This window comes from Saimiri boliviensis, chromosome 12 (assembly GCF_048565385.1).
Source record: "Saimiri boliviensis isolate mSaiBol1 chromosome 12, mSaiBol1.pri, whole genome shotgun sequence".
In the NCBI taxonomy this organism is placed as follows: Eukaryota; Metazoa; Chordata; class Mammalia; order Primates; family Cebidae; genus Saimiri; species Saimiri boliviensis.
The window spans coordinates 72,686,516-72,705,250 of NC_133460.1; the positions used below are offsets into that span (position 1 = coordinate 72,686,516).

General features: G+C 37.1%; 1 long non-coding RNA gene across 2 annotated transcripts in view; it reads left to right on the forward strand.

Annotated features, from left to right (window-relative positions):
- LOC141580618 (uncharacterized) overlaps positions 1–18,735 on the forward strand; it is a 41,548-nt gene that overhangs the window by 11,457 nt on the left and 11,356 nt on the right. Inside the window, exons 1-3 of one of the 2 annotated variants that reach the window (XR_012512877.1) lie at positions 9,312–9,776; positions 10,669–10,745; positions 14,905–15,210. This is a non-coding gene — a long non-coding RNA (uncharacterized LOC141580618). Of the gene's footprint in view, positions 1–9,311; positions 9,777–10,668; positions 10,746–14,904; positions 15,211–18,735 lie in introns of those variants that run through there. The other variant, XR_012512876.1, reaches the window with a different exon arrangement.

An 18,735-nucleotide genomic window follows, 5' to 3' on the forward strand; every position in this document is an offset into this window, starting at 1 on the left:
AAGTGTTTGGAAGAAGTTGGTTCCAAACCTCCTACATAATTTCTAGGAGTTCAAGACTAGTGGTGGATTCTTGGAGAAGTCACTGCAGATGTGATATTAATAGCAAGATAACTAAAATAGAAGTAGATCCTGAAGATATGACTGAATTGCTGCCATATCCTGATAAAACTTGAACAAATGAGTTACTTCTTATGAATGAGCAAAGAAATTGGTTCCTTGAGATAGAATCTACACCTGGTTAAGGTACTGGGAACATTGTTGAAATAACGAAGGGTTTAGAATATGACGTCAACTTAGTTGATAAAGCAGTGACAGTTTTTGAGAAAATTGACTGCAATCTTGAAAGAAGTTCTACTGTGGGTGAAAGGCTATCAAACAGCGTCACATACTGCAGAGAAATATCTTATGAAAGAAAGGGTCAAATGTTGCCTCCACCCTCAACCCTCCACATACAATGAGTGGGGAATAACAGTAGGACACTGGGCCTAAAAACAAATCATGCCCTTCATCTATGGAAGGATTAGCTGATCACTAAGAATGTTGCCAAGGCTTGCAAATGTGATACCAGTGAGAAAGCAAAGGCAAGCAGCATGAAATAGCAGTATAATAAGGGCCAGATCAAAAGCTGAAGTATGGATAGTATCAATAAATTCTGTCTTTCACAGCAATGATGATTTTTCAGAATATGAGCTCATGAACAACTGAAGGAGAAGATTCTTTTCTGCTTTATTACCAACTGTATTGCTTTATTGTCTTACAAATTCCCTATTTTCTTGAATTTGCCAATGGAGGTTTTACCTAACATGGCACCTTTTAGGAATGTAATTATCCCCACTCTCAGTTGGTGAGAGATTACTGTAACAAATTCTGAAACACTCACATAGATTCTCGTGAATCATGTTATATTTTTTCCCTGTCTTATAGTGCTGAATGAATCGTGTTTAATTGAGAATTAGCCAAGGGGAAAGAGTAGAGTGGTAAGGACATAGATTTATCTCTATTTATATTTTCATTTACTACTTTTATCAAGAAAAATAACATTTTAGCTCTTTTTTTTTAATACCACTCTCTAGAAAGTAAATTCAAGAATAAGAAACTCCATACCTATTCAGCATGATCCAATTTATTGTTAATTTCATTGTCTATTAAACCGTAAGTAGTATGTTGGCTTGTAACACTTCTCTCATAGAAGTAACAAACCAACCTCAAACTTAAGAATGATAAGGCACGTGCCTCTTTTTTTCTTAAGAAAGACAGCTGTTCCAGTGGATAGAAATGGGTAGGAAGATCTAGATCTGTATCTAGGAAGATATAATTTCAACAAATCACAGACTCTCCTCATTAAAAGGAACACTGAATGTTATTGAGTCTTCAACCAAAGGTAGTTTGGATTGTAGAAAGAATGTTTGCTGTGGAATTAGAGGTCCTGGTTTAAATCACAGCTTTATCACTTAATGATTGCACATTTTGGGCAATTTATTTAATCTTGCTTAGCCTTGGTTTTCTCATCTATAAAATAGGAATAGTGTCTGCATTATAGAGTTGGGGAGAAGATTGGATATAAACTCTGTAAAGGAACTAGGACAGACACAATAAGCATTTGAGAAATAACTCTGTTTGTTGTCATAATCATCCCATCAAGTGGTTATTGAACTTATCTAAACATTCTGGTGACACAGGGTTCACTGACTGCTCCAGTTGTCATTCCATGTTCAGAGAACCTTTCAGTGCTACTTCCTCTTTTAACTGAGCCTAAATATTTTCCCCTAGAACTTTTATCCATGATTTTTATTCTTGCCAGTGAGGCTGCACAGATGATGTAATCAAATTAAGTGTGAAACTAGAATGGAATATTTGCTTCAAGAGTGGTGTGACCCATGTAGATACTATAGATTTATCATCACAATTTAAGATCAAACTAGCTTCCTTTTGCTAGTAACCACCCTTTTGATACCTATTGATTTTTTTGTTCATAAAGCCTACTCTTCTTCACTAGAGTTTGGGTCCTCCATGCTGTACCAGTCACAATTTTGAGGGAGAGACTCAAGTACAGAGCCTTACAATTTAATTTGTATTGTATGTTCCAATAAATGTTAAATTCCTTATGATACAGCAAATATGATTTGGCTATTTAATCAGTTATAATGTCATATGGCATACCCATAAGTTAATGTGACTGACAAGTGGTTAAGAACCTGGTGCATTTTATTTAACCAACATTTTAGTGTTTAGTATATGCCAGCTACTGTTTTAGGTGCTTTACACATATCAACTCATGTAATCCTCATAACAAATCTGTGTAGTAAGTACTATAATTATCCTCAGATAAGGGAACTGAGGCACAGAGAAGTTAAGTAACCTGTTCAAAGTTAAATAGTAAGTGCTAAAGTATGGATTAGATCTCAGCTATCTAATTCCAGATCCTATATTTGTATGCATTATGCCTTGTTCCCAAAATTTTTGTTACATAGATTGTTATGGCTTCTTTTTTTTTTTTTTTTTTTTTTTGAGACAGGGTCTCGCCCTCTTGCCCAGGCTGGAGTACAGTTACAGTAATCACTGCAGCCTCCACCTCCCAGGCTCAAGCGATCCTCCTACCTCAGCACCCCCATCCCAGGCAACATAGCAAGATCCCCCCCCCACCGGCCCCACTCATCTCTACAACAAATTAAAAAAGAATTATCAGCCTATGTTTGCCCATGCATGTAGTCCCAGCTACTTGGGAAGCTGAGGTGAGATAATCACTTGAGCCTAGGAGTTTGAGGCTGTGGAGGGCCATGATTGTACCACTGTACTCCAGCCTGGGCAACAGAGTGAGATCCTATCTCAGAAAACAAACAACAACAGAAAACATGGCTGCAGTGGGCTGTGTTTGTGTGGAACTGTTTCTAGGTTTCTGTTCCATTGATCTTAAGTGTCTATCCTTTCACCAATACTAGACTGTGTTGATTAATCTAGCTTTATAGTGCAGCTTAAAATCAGGTAGTTTGATTCTTCAACCTTATTTTTCTTTTTCAAACTTATTTTGACTTTTCTAATTATTTTAAATTTCTTTATTTTAGAATCAGCTTGCTATATTTTAAAATTTTAAATTATAAAATTATAGTTTATAAAAAAGTTTATCATTAAAAGTAATTTAGCATCAGCTTGCTATATTTTAAAAAATTTCTTTTGTGAATTGGGCTATTTAGTGGAATTGAATTAAACTATACATTAGTTTGATGGGTTGAGTCTTCAGTTTTCCTTCCTTCCAGAGATGGAATCTTGCTCTGTTACCTGGGCTGGAGTGCAGTGGCTATTCACAGGCATGATCCTGCCACTGATCAGCATGGGAATTTTGACCTGCTCCCTTTCCTACATGGGCTGGTTCACTCCTCCTGGAGTACCCCACTCCTAGGAGATCACCATAATGATGCCAAACTTAGTGCCAACACCCAAGCAGCAGAGCAAACTACAGCCCAGAATTCTTGGGCTCAAGTACTTTCGCTTCCTCGGATTCCTGAGTACCTGGTATTCTTCCAGTTCTGAACATAGTATATCTCCCCTTTTATTTATAGTTAGATCTTCTTTGATTTCTTTCATTAATGTTTTGCAGTTTTCAACATACATATCCTATTAATGTTCTGTTAAATTTGTACCTTATTTATTAGGTGCATACACTTGTTAATTGAGAAATAGGAAAAAAAAATGTACTTAGTACTTCAATATTTTGGGAGCTATCATAAGTGGTATTGTTTAAAAATATTGGTTTCCAATTATTCATTGGTGGTATATGGATGTAAAATTTTGTGTATGTGTTTACTTTTTGTACTGTGACCCTACTAAACTCAGTTCTAGGAGTTTTAAAAAATCACTTCTTTGGTTTTCTATGGAAACAATCATGTCATCTGCAAATAGAGACATTTTTATTTCTTCCTTCCCTATCTATAAGTCTGTTATCTTCCTGCCTTATTACACTGAATAAAATTCTAATATAATGTCAAATAGCAATGGTGACTGAGACATTCTTACCTTGTTCCTGACCTAAGGGGTAGTATTCAATCTTTCGCCACATGTAATATGATATTAGATGTTGTTTTTGTTGTACATGACCTTTATGAGGTTGTGGAAATCCCCTTCTACCCTCATCTACTGAGAATTTTTTTTTTTTAATCTGAATGGATGTTGAAGTCTGTCAAATACTTTTACTTTTTTTTTGAGATGGTGTTTCGCTCTGTCACCCAGGCTAGAGTGCAATGGCTCGATCTTGGCTCACTGCAACCTCCACCTCCCAGGTTCAAGCTATTCTCCTGCTTCACCCACCCAAGTAGCTGGGACTGCAGCCATATGCCACCACACCTGGCTAATTTTTGTATTTTTAGTAGAAACAGGGTTTCACCATGTTAGCCAGGCTATTCTCAAACTCCTGACCTCAGGTGATCTGCCCACCTTAGTCTCCTAAAGTTCTGGGATTACAGGCATGAGCCACTAAGCCCAGCCTGTTAATGCTTTTTCTGCATCAAGTGACATAATTATGTAGCTTTTCTTCTCTACTCTAGTAATATGATGGGATCTTTTGAATATTGATCTTTGCATTTTCAAGATAAATCTCATTTTGGCATGTTGTATAATTTTTTTATATACTGCTGGATTCAATTTGTTAATATTTTGTTGAAGATTTTTGTGTCAATGTCCAAGGCAGATATTGGCCTATAGTTTTTTCTTGTCCTGTCTTTGTCTGGCTTTAGTATCAGAATAATGCTGGTTTTATAAAAATAAATTGGTAAATGTTCCCTCCTCTTCTATTTTCTGGAAAGAATTTGTGTAGAATTGGTATTAATTCATCTTTAAATGTTTGAGAGAATTTGACAGTGTAACCATCTGAGCTTGGAAAAAATTTTTGAAAGGTTTTAATCTATGAATTCAATTTCTTTATAGGTATAGGATTCTTCAGATTATTAAAATTCTCTTATGTGAGTTTTGTTGATTTGTTTCTGAGGAATTAGTTTATTTCACATAGGTTTTCATATTTATGTGTGTTTAGTTGTTCATAGTATTTTCTTATTTTTAGAATATCATTGCATTTGTAGTGATATCTTCTCTTTCATTTCTAATATAGTTAAGTTGTGCCTTTTCTTTGTAATCTTGCAAGAGATTTGTGAATTTTATTGGTCTCAAAGAACCAGTTTTTTGTTTCATTAATTTTTCTCTATTGATTTTCTGTTTTCAGTTTCATTCATTTCTGCTCCTAGCTTTTAAAAATTTTCTTCCTTCTGCTTGATTTAGATTTATTATTAACTTTTTAGTTTCTTAAAGATCAATGATGTGAGATCTTTCTTTTTTTAATGTCAATATTTCATGTTATAACATAAATTTCCCTCTAAGGATTGCTTTAGCTAAATCCCATTCCCACAAATTTTCATATGTTGTGTTTTCATTTTCATTCAGTTCAAAATATTTCTCCCTTTTGGCTTCCTCTTTTACCCATGTCATTATACTTAGAAGTATAATGTTTATGTTTGGAAATTTTACTTTTAGTTATTTTGAAGTTAATTCTATTATGATTAGAGAACATTTTGGTATGATTTCAATTCTTCTTTAGGCTGGATTATGTTTTGATGAATGTTCCATGCCATATACATTTAAAAGAGTATATATTTCTGTTCTCGGGGTGAAATTTAAAAATTAATGAAAAGAAAAAAAAAGAGTATGTATTCTGCTATTGTTGGGTGGAGTACTTTATAAACACCTATTAGGTACAGTTGGTTGATGATATGGTTCAATTTTTCTATTTTTTGCTGACTTTCTGTTTACTACTTCTATCCATTACTCAGAGAGGAGTACTGATGTTTCCAAATATTATTGTGGATTTGTCTGTTTCTCTTTTCAATTCTATCAGGTTATGATTCACACATTTTATAATGCCATTCTTTATCTCCAGTAATTTTCTTTGCTCTGAAGTCTACTTTGATATTAATATAACTATTTTCACTTTCCTTTTGGTTAGTGTTCCCATGGCATATATTTTTATATTTTTAACATACTTATATAAATATATTTTGAATTGAGTCCTTTTTTTACAACACATACATAGCTCAGTCATGTTTTTGCATACATTTTACCAGTCTATTTTAGTGGGTATATTTAGATTATTTCCATTTAATGTAATAATTGATATATTCAGATTTAGGCCTACCATTTTATTTAGTTGTTTTCTGTTGGTTCCCTTTTATTTTCTTTTATTTATCTGTTTTCTCTTTCCTACCTTATTTTGAGGCATTTGTGTATTTTAAAAAATTCTATATTGTCTATTGTCAGTTTTTGACTAAAAAAAAATTTCTTAATGATTGGGATCAAAATATAAATATTCTTATTTATATTTAAAATATGTTTAAATATTCTAAAAAAAGTTTTTAACAATTGGGATCAAAATATAAATATTTAATTTCATACGACCTACTTAGAATCAGTATTTTATCACTTGAAGGGGGATATAGAAATGTTATAATCATTTAGTTCCCATTACCTTTCCCTCTTTATGTTGTAGTTGTCTTATGTATTACGTTTACATACACAGAAAGCTCCATTAATGTTAACAGTTTTGCTTTCAAACGTGAAACAAATTTTAAGGAACCTAAGAAGTGAATTATCTATTTACCTCGATATTTACCCTTTATGTTTTTCCTTCTTTATTCTGTGTTTTTGTTTTGTTTTGTTTTTTAGAGTCAGGGTCTTGTTCTGTCCCCAACGTTGGAGAGCAGTGGTGAAATCATAGCCCACTGTAACCTCAGACTCCTGGGCTAAGTGATGATCCTGTCACCTTAGCTTCCCAAGTCACTAAGACTTACCACCATGACTGGCTCCTCCTTTATTCCTAATGTTTCAAGTTACCTTATGGTGTCGTTTCCTTCTGTCTGAAAAACTTCCATTAGTAATTTGTATGCTGACAGCAAATTCTTTGTTTTCCTCCCCGAAGAATGTGTTTATTTCAAATTTAATCATGAAGGATATTTGTGCTAAAAATAGAATTCTGGGTTGACAGGTTTTTGTTTTTAGCCCTTTCAGTTGTTCTACTTCATTCTACCCTCCATGGTTTCTGTTGAGAAATCTGCAGCCATTCAAATTGTTTCTCCCCTGTAAATAATACCTTTTTTTTTTTCCTACCAGCTTTCAAGAATTTTTCTTGTTTCAATTTTTAGCAGTTTGATTATGATGTGTTTGGGCATGAATTTCTTTGGTTACAACCTGTTTGGTATTCTCTGAGTTTCTTGAATCTGTAAGTTTACATTTTTTGCCAAATTTGAGAAATTTTTAGTTATTCTTTCAAATATTCGTTACTGTATTGTATTGTTTCCTCTCTTCTTCTGGATCTCCAGCACCATAAATGTCAGATCTTTTGGTGGTGTTCCACCAGTCCCTTAGGCACTGTTTTTTTTTCCCCCTAATATTTTTTCTCTCTGTTGTTCAGATTGGACAGTTTCTGTTGCCTCATCTTCAAATTCAACAACTTTTTCCTTTCTCATCTCTGTTCTGTAATTGAGCCCATACAATAAGTTCTTTATTTTTGTTACTATATTTTTTAGCTCTGAATTTCAATTTTATTTTTATTTTTATTTTTTGCATTTCTTTCAGGAACTTTTGTTCTGCTACACTTTTCTAATAACTATTTTAAAGCTATAGTCAGCTAATTCCAGCATCTATAGCATCCTGTCATTGTCCTGTCTTATCTTTTCTTATGTAAGTTGAGAATTTCCTGGCTATTTTACACTGAATAATTTTGTATCCCAGACATTTAATACATTATACGACCCTGGGTTTCATTTAAATCCTATGGAGAATACTGATATTTTTGTTTTAGGAAGCAATAGATATGTTTTGGTTTAAGCCAAAAGTTTCAATTTCAACCAACCTTCTGTCAGTTGTAGTTTTAATGTCAGTTCTGTTTCAGAAAGAATATTTTGCTTTCCATGCCATTTGGATCTATCCTCTATGTGTACTAACCAGTCAGTAGTGGTAGAGGGTGGTGGACCTGTGTAGTAGACTCTCCTTTGGTTCAGTCTCAGAGTCTTTTGGGTACATATGCTGTTTGTGATCGGATCCATCCTTGTGCAACTTGAAGGTGAGTCTAAGAGGTTAAAATCAACTTAATTACTACTTTCCTGAGTTCCTCCCTCTTTATGGTTTCTAGTGCTTTCTTATTCCTGGGACTTCCTCTTTCCACAGCCAGAAACCTAGTGCTTTAATTCCCCTGCTCTGGTGTGTACTTTCTGGGACTACAGTATATCCAGTGGAAGGACAGAGAGGACAAAAAGCAACTGGTGCTTTTCCACCCTCCCAAGGCCCTCACTTCTCCACAGAAGAAGGTTCCTCTCCCTCAGAGATATTGGAGCCTATGGCCACCTGCTGACATCACTGTCATTACCACTGTTTGGTTGACAAGATTTCTAGGGACCTAGAGCACTAGAGAATGGAGAACAAAAGAAAAAAAAATGGCAAATTTCTCCCACTCTCTCTAAGTATTAGGAAAAACTTTTCCTGCTCTTTGAGCCAGAACTATAGGGCTTCTCCTGAGGTTCTGTCTGTCTGTGCCTATTCTGAGTTTCAGACTGCCTTATTTCTTTTTTTTTTTTTTTTTTGAGACGGAGTTTTGCTCTTGTTACCCAGGCCGGAGTGCGATGGCAAGATCTCAGCTCACCGCAACCTCCGCCTCCTGGTTCAGGCAATTCTCCTGCCTCAGCTTCCTGAGTAGCTGGGATTACAGACACGTACCACCACACCCAGCAATTTTTTTGTATTTTTAGTAGAGATGGGGTTTCACCATGTTGACCAGGATGGTCTCGATCTCTTGACCTCGTGATCCACCCGCCTCGGCCTCCCAAAGTGCTGGGATTACAGGTGTGAGCCACCGCGCCTGGCCCCCAGACTGCCTTATTTCTAGATTGGAGTTCTGATAGGAAATAAACAAATACAGAAAACTCACCGCTTGTTCAGTAGTACTTTAAAGTCTAGTCTTTTTCCCTAATTCACTTGCTACTTTTTATCTTCCAGTGTCCTCAGGTAGCTGTTTCATGTATTCTATCTAGGTTTTATAACTGTATTTAATGAAAAAGACAGGGTGGGCCAGGCACATTGACTCATGCCTGCAATCCCAGAACTTTAGGAGGCTGAGGCAGGCAGATCACCTGAGGTCAGGAGTTCCAGAGCAGCCTGGCCAACATGGTGAAACCCAGGCTCTTCTAAATATAGAAAACCTAGCTGGGTGTGGTGGTGCACACCTGTAGCCTCAGATTGCACCACTGCAGTCCAAACTGGGTGACAGAGTGAGACTCTGTTTCAAAAAAAAAAAAAAAAATCAGGGTAGAATGTGCTTACTCCATCTTACCTAGAGCTGGAATAGAACATCGTTTTTAAATGGCTGTTATGGATTAAATGCTTTTGTCTCCTCAAAATGCACAAGTTGAAGCCCTACTCCTGAATGTAATGGTATTTAGAAATGGGGCTTTTAGGAGATAATTAGATGAGGTCATGAGAGTGGGACATCATGATGGGATTAGTACCCTTTTAAGAGGAGATGTCAGAGAACTAACTCTCTCTTTCTCTCTCTGTCACTCTCTCTGTGTGTCTCTCTCTCTCTGTCTCTCTCTCTCTTTCTCTCTGTCTCTCTGTCTTTCTATCTCTCGCTCTCCTTTTTGTGAGGACATAGCAAGAAGGCGGCTGTCTGCAAGCCAGAAAGAAAGGCCTCACCAGGAAATAAATCAGCTGGCACCTTGATTTGGGATTTCCCAGTCTCTCAAACTGTGAGAAAATATATTTCTGCTGTTTTCACCATCTAGTCTAGGGTATTTTGTTTTGGCATCTTGAGTAGATGAAGGCAGTTGCCAACATATTCATGAAAAAATTCATGGTACTACATATTGCGTCATTCTTCCCAATTCATCACTACGTTTCCTTATAATTCTACCTGTATATGTTTTCTGCAAGATTTATAACAAATTATACTTAGCTGAATTTCTAGACAGAAATAGAAACAACCCCCCAAAACCAGATGGGTAGCTTTAGAGATTCAATAATTTTGTGTCATGTAGTTATAACACTTCAAATATATATATTTTGATATGTCTTTTGGATTAATTTATTGCTTTATTGTTTGGCCCTCAGTCACCTTGACTAAATTTTCTTGATGTTTCTTTGTAAATAATCTCAAGGCTAGGTGACCTAGGCCCTCTTTGGGCCAATTATTTTTATTTTTGTATGAGAAGCTTGCCTCAAAGAGAACATATGGTTAGGAGCCAACAGCCCATTTCTTTCACATACATCCTGTTAAAATATAAGAAACAAGGATCTTATTGAATAAATATAAACAAGTAGAAGGAAGATAAAGGAATTTGCTTGTCTTCTTCAGATAGTAGTTTTAAATAAATTTGCATCTAATAATAAACAGAACATGAGTAATTCTTGACCATCAAAAGAGAGGCACAAGTGCTTACAACTGGAGTGTAACTGGACTAGAACTAGGCTAGTGTCTCAAGTGGGACGAAGACTCTAGAATAGATCAGTGGGCTTTGTTCCTAAGGCAGTTTCGTGTTATGCTCTATTGCTCTCCACCAGATGGACTTCTTTCTTTCTTTTTTTCCCTCCAATAATATTTTCCTTCTCATCCATTCCCTTTTCTTTTTCTCTTCCTCACAGTTTTTTTATTTGTGAACCTGGATGAATCAGTAGATTTAAAGAAGTAATGGGATTTAAAGAAGCTGCTGATCCTTGAGGTAGTACCTTTTTTAAATCGATCAACACCTTCCATCTTTTCCTTGTATGCTGCATTCCTATTCCTGTTCCACTTCTCCACATTGTCCTTCACTTCATGGCCAGGCTTTAGCTCTGCCACTGATGGACAGAGACATGAATTAGCTCTGTTCGAGTCACTTAGGAATAAAAAGATTATTACTGACCTCAATTCTATAATAAAAATACTATAGTTTTGCTCTCCCACACTATAATTTTACTAAAGTGTTACATTGTTCCAGAGTTAATCAGGATACTCTGTGAAATTATGATTTGGCTACTTCCATCGTAGAGAAAATTAAAAGAGAAATACTAGAAAACGTTAATTTCAGGCTGGATGCAGTAGCTCACGCCTATAATCCCAACACTTTGGGAAGACAAGGCGGGAGGATTGCTTAAAGCCAAAGGTTTGAGACCAGCCTGGGTAAAATAGTGAGACCCTGTCTCTAAAAATAAAAGTAAAAAAATTAGCCAGGTGTTGTGGTGTGCGCCTGTAGTCCCAACTAATTGAAGGCTGAGGTGGGAGGTCCCTTGAGCCCAGGAGGTTGAGGCTGCAGTGAGCCATGATTGCACCATCGCACTGCAGCCTAGGTGACAAAGTGAGACCCTGTCTCTGAAAAAGAAAAAGAAAATGATAATTTCATCAGAATTTTTTAAAAGAGAAAAGTAAGTCTCTTGAACAAAATTAGAAGTGCACATTTGAGGGAATTTTGGTTATTTCTACTGCAGCTGAGGAAATAGATATATTACTACATTCGATTTGTAGTTAATAAGTACTCATAGCTCTTTTTTTCCCTCTTCAGGGAACAGAGTATTTCTTAAGTTTGACATTTCCTCTGTTGATGTTTCCTTTGGGAAACAAAAAATACAAATAGTGATTCAAGTCTTTCCAGATAATGTCCCGTACCAAAGTGTAGAAAGAACATACATAATGTCCCATACCAAAGCGTTGAAAGAACATAACATGACATGATAATGTAAAGTAATATATGATGATATTTTTATCTCAGGACTATATTATATCCAGCTGATATGTTTTATTCATGTGTTTGTTTATAATTGAAAAAGTATGTAGTCTTTTAGTCATTGAGCTTATCAATACTTAACTGAGCATCTCTCTGATATGTAAAAAATACTGCTAGCATTATGAGAAGTACAAAGGTACAAAGATTTACCTGGTAATTTTGTTTTTAATCTCTAAGAAACTTCAGTGAAAGCAGGAACTGCTTCACTGAAGTGAAAACTAAAATGTAGGTAGGAGTTGTCAAGCTTTACACTAGAGCCTATATGAAGTTTTGATTCTAAGTATTACTGTACCTTCTGGCAACTATGAATGAAGCTGGTTCTTGGGGAGCCTGTTCTGGTTTTCTCTTTGCACAGTTCAGCTGGGACTAGCATCCTTCTAGTTTGTAGGTGACATTCTCTGGGAAGCTAGTCTATGGGGGAGCTGACATCTTCTGAACCTAGTCCCCAGAGAGAACTTTGAACAATTGGAATCAAGAGTTTGTGTGCATTCTTTCTCATGTCACAATGCTGGACATGTGACTTCAGAGAAGCATGTGGCAGGTCAATATGATTGGGCTGTTCTCACAATACAAAGCCTTGACCATAGAGTGATTCAGAGGCAAATGCAGCCTTCTTAGACTCTTAACCAAAACATTGGTATGACATAAAATTATAATTAATAAAAGATATACAGTTATTTCAAAAGTACTGTTTTATTGGGACATCTTAAAGGACTGGGAAAATATTTATTTTCTTATCTGCTATCTCTTACTTGTTGATAGTTATTCATTGTTCATTCAGCCTTTACTGAAAGCTTATCATGTATCAAACAATATGCCAGGTATCAGAGAGGGCAGCCAAGAGAGTATAATTGAGTTAGACAGAGTACCTGCACTCAGTAATAACAGCTAACACTTATATAATGCTTTCTGTTTGCCAGACTTGTCCTAAGTGATCACGCACACACACACAAACAAATACAGGCACCCTCACTCAATCCATATAAAAACCCAATGGGAAGCCGGGTGTGGTGGCTCATGCCTGTAATCCCAGCAACTTTGAGAGGCTGGGGCAGGCAGATCACTTGAGGTCAGGAGTTTGAGACCAGCCTGGCCAACATGGTGAAACCCTGTCTCTACTAAAAATACAAAACTAGCCAGGCATGGTGACAGGTGCCTGTAATCCCAGCTACTCAGGAGGCTGAGACAGGAAAATTATTTGAATCTGCTAAGTGGATGTTGCAGTGTGTTGAGATCGTGCCACCACACTCCAGTCTGGGCAACAGATTGAGACTCCATCTCAAAAGAAAAAAAAAATTAAAAACCTAATGATGTGGCTACTATTAGCATCCTTATTTTACAGATGAGGACATGGGTACATACAGATTAAGTAACTTGCCAAATATTTCACAATTGGTAAGTGGCTGAGCAAAATTTAAAAACAAGCAATCTAGTTCCAGAAACTGTGCTTTTAACCTCATGATAAATAGCCTCCTGAGGAATTTATGATCTGAGTATATATAGTAAGTACCTTCCCTTTCTGGGTAAGGCAGGAGGTATTGGTGAATAGGCCTGCAAGAGGTGACTCAGGTTAAGTAAAACAACACCAAGCATATCTGACTCAAGGCATGCTTCAGAGGCTGGGGGTACACGCCTATAATCCCAGCACTTTGGGAGGCCGAGGCAGGAGGATCACTGGAGCCCGAGTTCGAGACCAGCTTGGACAACATAATGAAACCTTGTCTTTACAAAAAATACCAAAATTAGCTAGACATTATAGTCCATGCCTGTAGTTCCAGCTACTTGGGAGGCTGAGAGGTGGGAGAATCACTTGAGCCTGGGAGGTTGAAGCTGCAGTGAGCTGTGATCATGCTATTGCACTTCAGCCTGGGCAACAGAGTGAGGCCCTGTCTCAAAAAAAAAAAAAAGAAAAAAAGGGAATGCTTCAGTCTGCTCCAAAGAAAAGAATGGAGTAATGTGAAGTATTAAACGTAGCAAGATGTCAGTGCAGTAGCTCATCCCTGTAATCCCAGCACTTAGGGAGGCTGAGTTCAAGACCAACCTAGGCAACATAGTGAGACCCCGCCTCTTTAAAAAATAATAAAAAATAAATAAAAATAAATGTAGCAAGAAATGGGAAATCTTTATCAACAGATGGCAATCTAGTTTAATGTTATGTGAATGGCCACAACCCTTATTCCACTATATCCTCCTTCCACATATGTATTATGAAGGTTAATGAATACAATCATTCTGATAACATTTCTTTTCCTCCTTTCTCCCTCCTCTGGTAGAAATACTTGCATAAAGGCTGCATTCACACAATTGAGGTTAGAACTTGTCTAGGCATGTCTGGTGAGCTGATGGGAGGAGTCTGCCAGGAAAGTACTTTCAGAATACTAGGAACCTTAGGGAGACAATTCCTTCTGAAGGTGGAAAATTGCAGAAATTATAATAAAGCCTCAGCTGTGATAGGAGAAGAATAGTTTTAGTATTTTTGGTAGAGAAGCAGTATAGCAGCAAATTTTAAGAAATATAGGAGAGATATTTAAGTAGATCATGCTGGTAGGTCATGTATTAGTAGAATGCAATTAATAAATATTCATTATTACTTGTGTGACAGTGCTCACCCCACACTGTCCTTATAGAATCATATTTGCACAGACCTGGGAAGAAAATGCAAACATGCCAGAGGGCTTCATAAGACCACACATGGCCAGCACGGTTGGGCATGCCTGTAGTCCCAGCTATTCACAAGGCTGAGGTGGGAGGATCAATTGAGCCCAGGAGTTCTGGGCTGTAGTGCGCTAATGCCGATTGGGTGTCTGCACTAAGTTGGGCATCAATATGGTGGCCTCCCAGGAGTGGGAGACCACCAGGTTGCCTAAGGAGGGGTGAACCTGCCCAGGTTGGAAACAGAGCAGGTCAAACTCCCATGCTGTTCATTGTGGGATTGCACCTGTGAATAGCCACTGCACTCCAGCCTGGGCGACATAGCAAGACCCCATCTCTTAAAAAAAAGAAAGAAAAGAAAAAAAGACCACACATACCCTTTAATGAATGACTCCATTTAGTGTTACCAACAAATGTTAGTACTAATAGATATTGGTAATTACTATCATTATTATTCTTATTACAGCCCCATTTTATGTTATTACTGATTTAACGACGTCAGTGAGAAAATAGAACTTCATTTTCAAAATATTCAAATGTCTAGCTGGATCCTGGCAGCAGCTGTAGCAGCTCTCCTTGCCATCTCCTTTTCACTTCTGGAAACTTTGGCTCCCGTGTGACTGTCTTTGATGGTGTCATCAAGGTGTTCAGTGACATCAAAGTGTGCAAGTCTTCAACAGTAGAGAAAGTGAAGAAGCGCAAGAAGTTGCTGCTCTTCTGCCTGAGTGTGGACAAGAAGAACATCATCCTTGCAGAGGCCAACAAGATGCTGGTAAGTAATGTGGGTCAAACCACTGATGATCCCTATGCCACCTTTGTCAAGATGCTGACAGACAAGGACTGCTGCTCTGCCCCCTATGACGCTACCAAGGACAGCAAAAAGGACCTGGTATTTGTCTTCGGAGCCCCTGAGTCTGCACCCATGAAGAGCAAAATGATCTATGCCAGCTCCAAGGACACCATCAAGAAGAAGCTAGGGGGCAGCACCATCATATTCCTGGAGAGCAAACTTTTGTGATCCCCTCTAGCCCTCTTCCTGGAGGATCCAGTAGTCCCAGACCTGCCCTCTGGGGTTGCAGGCTACCCACTTCCTGCAGACTGGAGGGGCTGGGGGAATCCCAGCAGGAGGAAGGCACTCCCTTCTCCCTAATTGCCAAACCAGCACCCTGACTCCCTGGATTTTCTTCCTCTCTCCAACCCCGATGGTTCTGGCTTTCCAAATTGCTTGACTCTTCTGATTCCTCGGGTTGAAGCAGACCAAGTTCCCTGAAGAACCCCAGTTGCGGAAGGCCTACAAAATACACACACACACACACACACACACACACACACACACACACACACGTATTTTGTTGTTGTTTTGTTGTTGTTGTTGTTTAAAAACACCCCCACTCTCCACCTATTCCTTCCCCTTCCCATGCTACCAACTTCTAACCACAATAGTGACTCTGTGCTTGTCTGTTTCATTCGTGTATAAATGGAATGTTGTGGAGATGGCCCCTTCCCATGCCAACTAGTTCCCTTCCCTTGGTTACGGCCACTAATGGAAGCCAGACTAGTAAGGGAGCTTTAACTTAAAAAATAAATAAATAAAATAACACTCAAATGCTTAAGTAGATTTCCCTAAACAGAAAGACTAGAACAGAATTGATACAAATAAGCAAACAATTTAGTTGTTACTACTGGGCATTATGTTACGGATTTTGCTTTCCTATAGAAAATAACTCTACAACTGATTTTATTAATATAGAATTAATTTCTTGCTAAGAGTCCTTTTTGTTTATCTCACCATTAGACATTTGTGAAATCACTAATATTTCCTTTATCCATCCTTCATATATAAGTAACTAAATACCTTACTTCCTCTTCCAGGCAAGAAGAGGCTCCAAATATAGTCATGTGTCACATAACAGGGATTTGTTCTGATAAATGCATCCATAGACAATTTTGTCCTTGTGCAAACATGATAAAGTATACTTGTCCAAACCTACATGATATTGCCCACTATACACCTAAGCTATGTGGTATAGCCTGTTGCTTCTGTGTTACAAACCTGTATAGCATGTTACTATACTGAGTACTGTAGGCAAGTGTAACATAATGTTCAGTATTTGTGTGTCTAAATATACCTAAATATAGAAAAAGTACAGTAAAAATATGGTGTAAAAGACAAATGGTATACCTGTATAAGCTATTTACCATGAATGGAGCTTGCAGGATTGGAAGTTGCTCTGGGTGAGTCAGTGAGTGAATGGTGAGTCACTGTGAGGGCCTAGGACATTATTGAACACTACCGTGACTGCATAAACACTGAACACTTAGGCTAAAATTTATTTAAAAATCTATTTCTTCAATAATAAGTTATTAAATAATAACAAAGTTGTAAATAATAACAATGAGTTATTAATAAAATATTTACATCCTATAAGCTTTTTCTATTTTTAAATTAATTTTAAAAAATTTTAAACTTATTTTGTTAAAAACTAAGACACAAACACCCATGTAAGCATAGGCCTACACATGGTAAGGATCATCAATATCACTGTCTTCCACATCCACATTTTGTCCCCCTAGAAGATCTTCAGAGTTAATAACACACATGGAGCTGTTGTCTCCTGTGATAATGAAGCTGTCTTCTGGAATACCTCCTGAAGAACCTGCCTGAGGCTGTTTTACAGTTAACTTCTAAAAAAAATAAGTAGAAGAAGTACACTCTAAAATAACAAAGGTATAATATAGTAAATACATAAACTGGTAACAGTTGTTTATTATCATTGTCAAGTATTACATAGTATACATAATTGAATGTGCTATACTTGTATATGACTGGCAGTGCAGTGAGTTTGTTTGCACCAGCATCACCACAAAGCGTGATTAATGCGTTGCTCCGTGACGTTAGAATGGCTAGGTTCACAGGCAATAAGAATTTTTCAGCTCCATTATAATCATGGGACTGCCTTGGTATATGCGGGCTATTGATGACAGAAACGTCATTATGCCACGCAAAACTAGATGAGGAGGGAATCCTTTTCCTCCTAATTGGTTATTTGAGCCTTTTCATCTCCCTTCCACTCCCAGCAAGTGTAGTCATTAAAATGCCTTACATAACTACGGAGGCTTCATGATTATAACTGTGATATGATCATGTTACATACCCACTAAGAGTTCTCTGCTTCAGGGCCAAAGTATGGGCAATGTCCCACCTATTCTACTGGGTTTCTCTGTTGTGAGAAGAGTGGAAAATGAAAGAAGGATGATCCCACTGTAATTCTGCGAATCAGATTTAACTAGTTTCTGATAAAGCTTGTGCTATTTCCATGTTGATAAATTGATCCAATTTATTTGTTTAACCTGCTGCATAATGTTTATCATATGAAAATATCACATTTGAATTGTCTATATGGAGCATTTACGTTCTAATTTTTTGCTGTTTTAAATAATATTTCCATAAATTTTCCTATACATGTTTCTGCTTTCTTATGCAATATATGAAAGTTTTTCTAGAGTTAGGGTTTTTAAACTTTTTGTTAGCTTATCCCATGAACAATTTGGAAAAACTTTTCCTCCTTACACATGGTAGAGTTAGAATTGAACTTTTTATTGTAAGTTTAAGTAGGTGCAAAGGAAGTAATTTCCTAGTTATGTACCTTTTTTTTTTTTTTTTGAGACGGAGGTTTGCTCTTATTGCCCAGGCTGGAGTGCAATGGTGTGATCTCAGCTCACTGCAACCTCCATCTCCTGGGTTCACGCAATTCTCTCCTGCCTCAGCCTCCTCAGTAGCTAGGATTACAAGCGCCTGCCATCAGGCTCGGCTAATTTTTTTTTTTCTATTTTTAGTAGAGACGGGATTTCACCTGTATTTTTACTAGCAATGGAGTTTCAGCATGTTGGCCAGGCTGGTCTCGAACTCCTGACCTCAGGTGATCGGTCCACCTCGGCCTCCCAGAGTGTTGGGATGCACCTGGCCTATGTAACATTTAAAAGTAGAATTGTTAAGTGTACCCAGTATTCATAAATACTGTAGTAATTTGTTGCCATTGTCCATCAAAACATTAAAAATATGAACAAGCTTTTTTTTTACAATGGGAAATTTTACATCATTCTCTTCTCTCTTTGAACTTGAATTTTTTTCCAATTCTGATACAGATTTTTATTTGGATATAATATATATTATGTGAGAATATCTTTTATTAATGATGACTATCATATTTCCATGCAACAAATTTTATATAAAAAATTTTAATTGTGTTAAATTTTCTTGACCATAATGCTCCTCCGTGTTAAAAATTATTCCAAA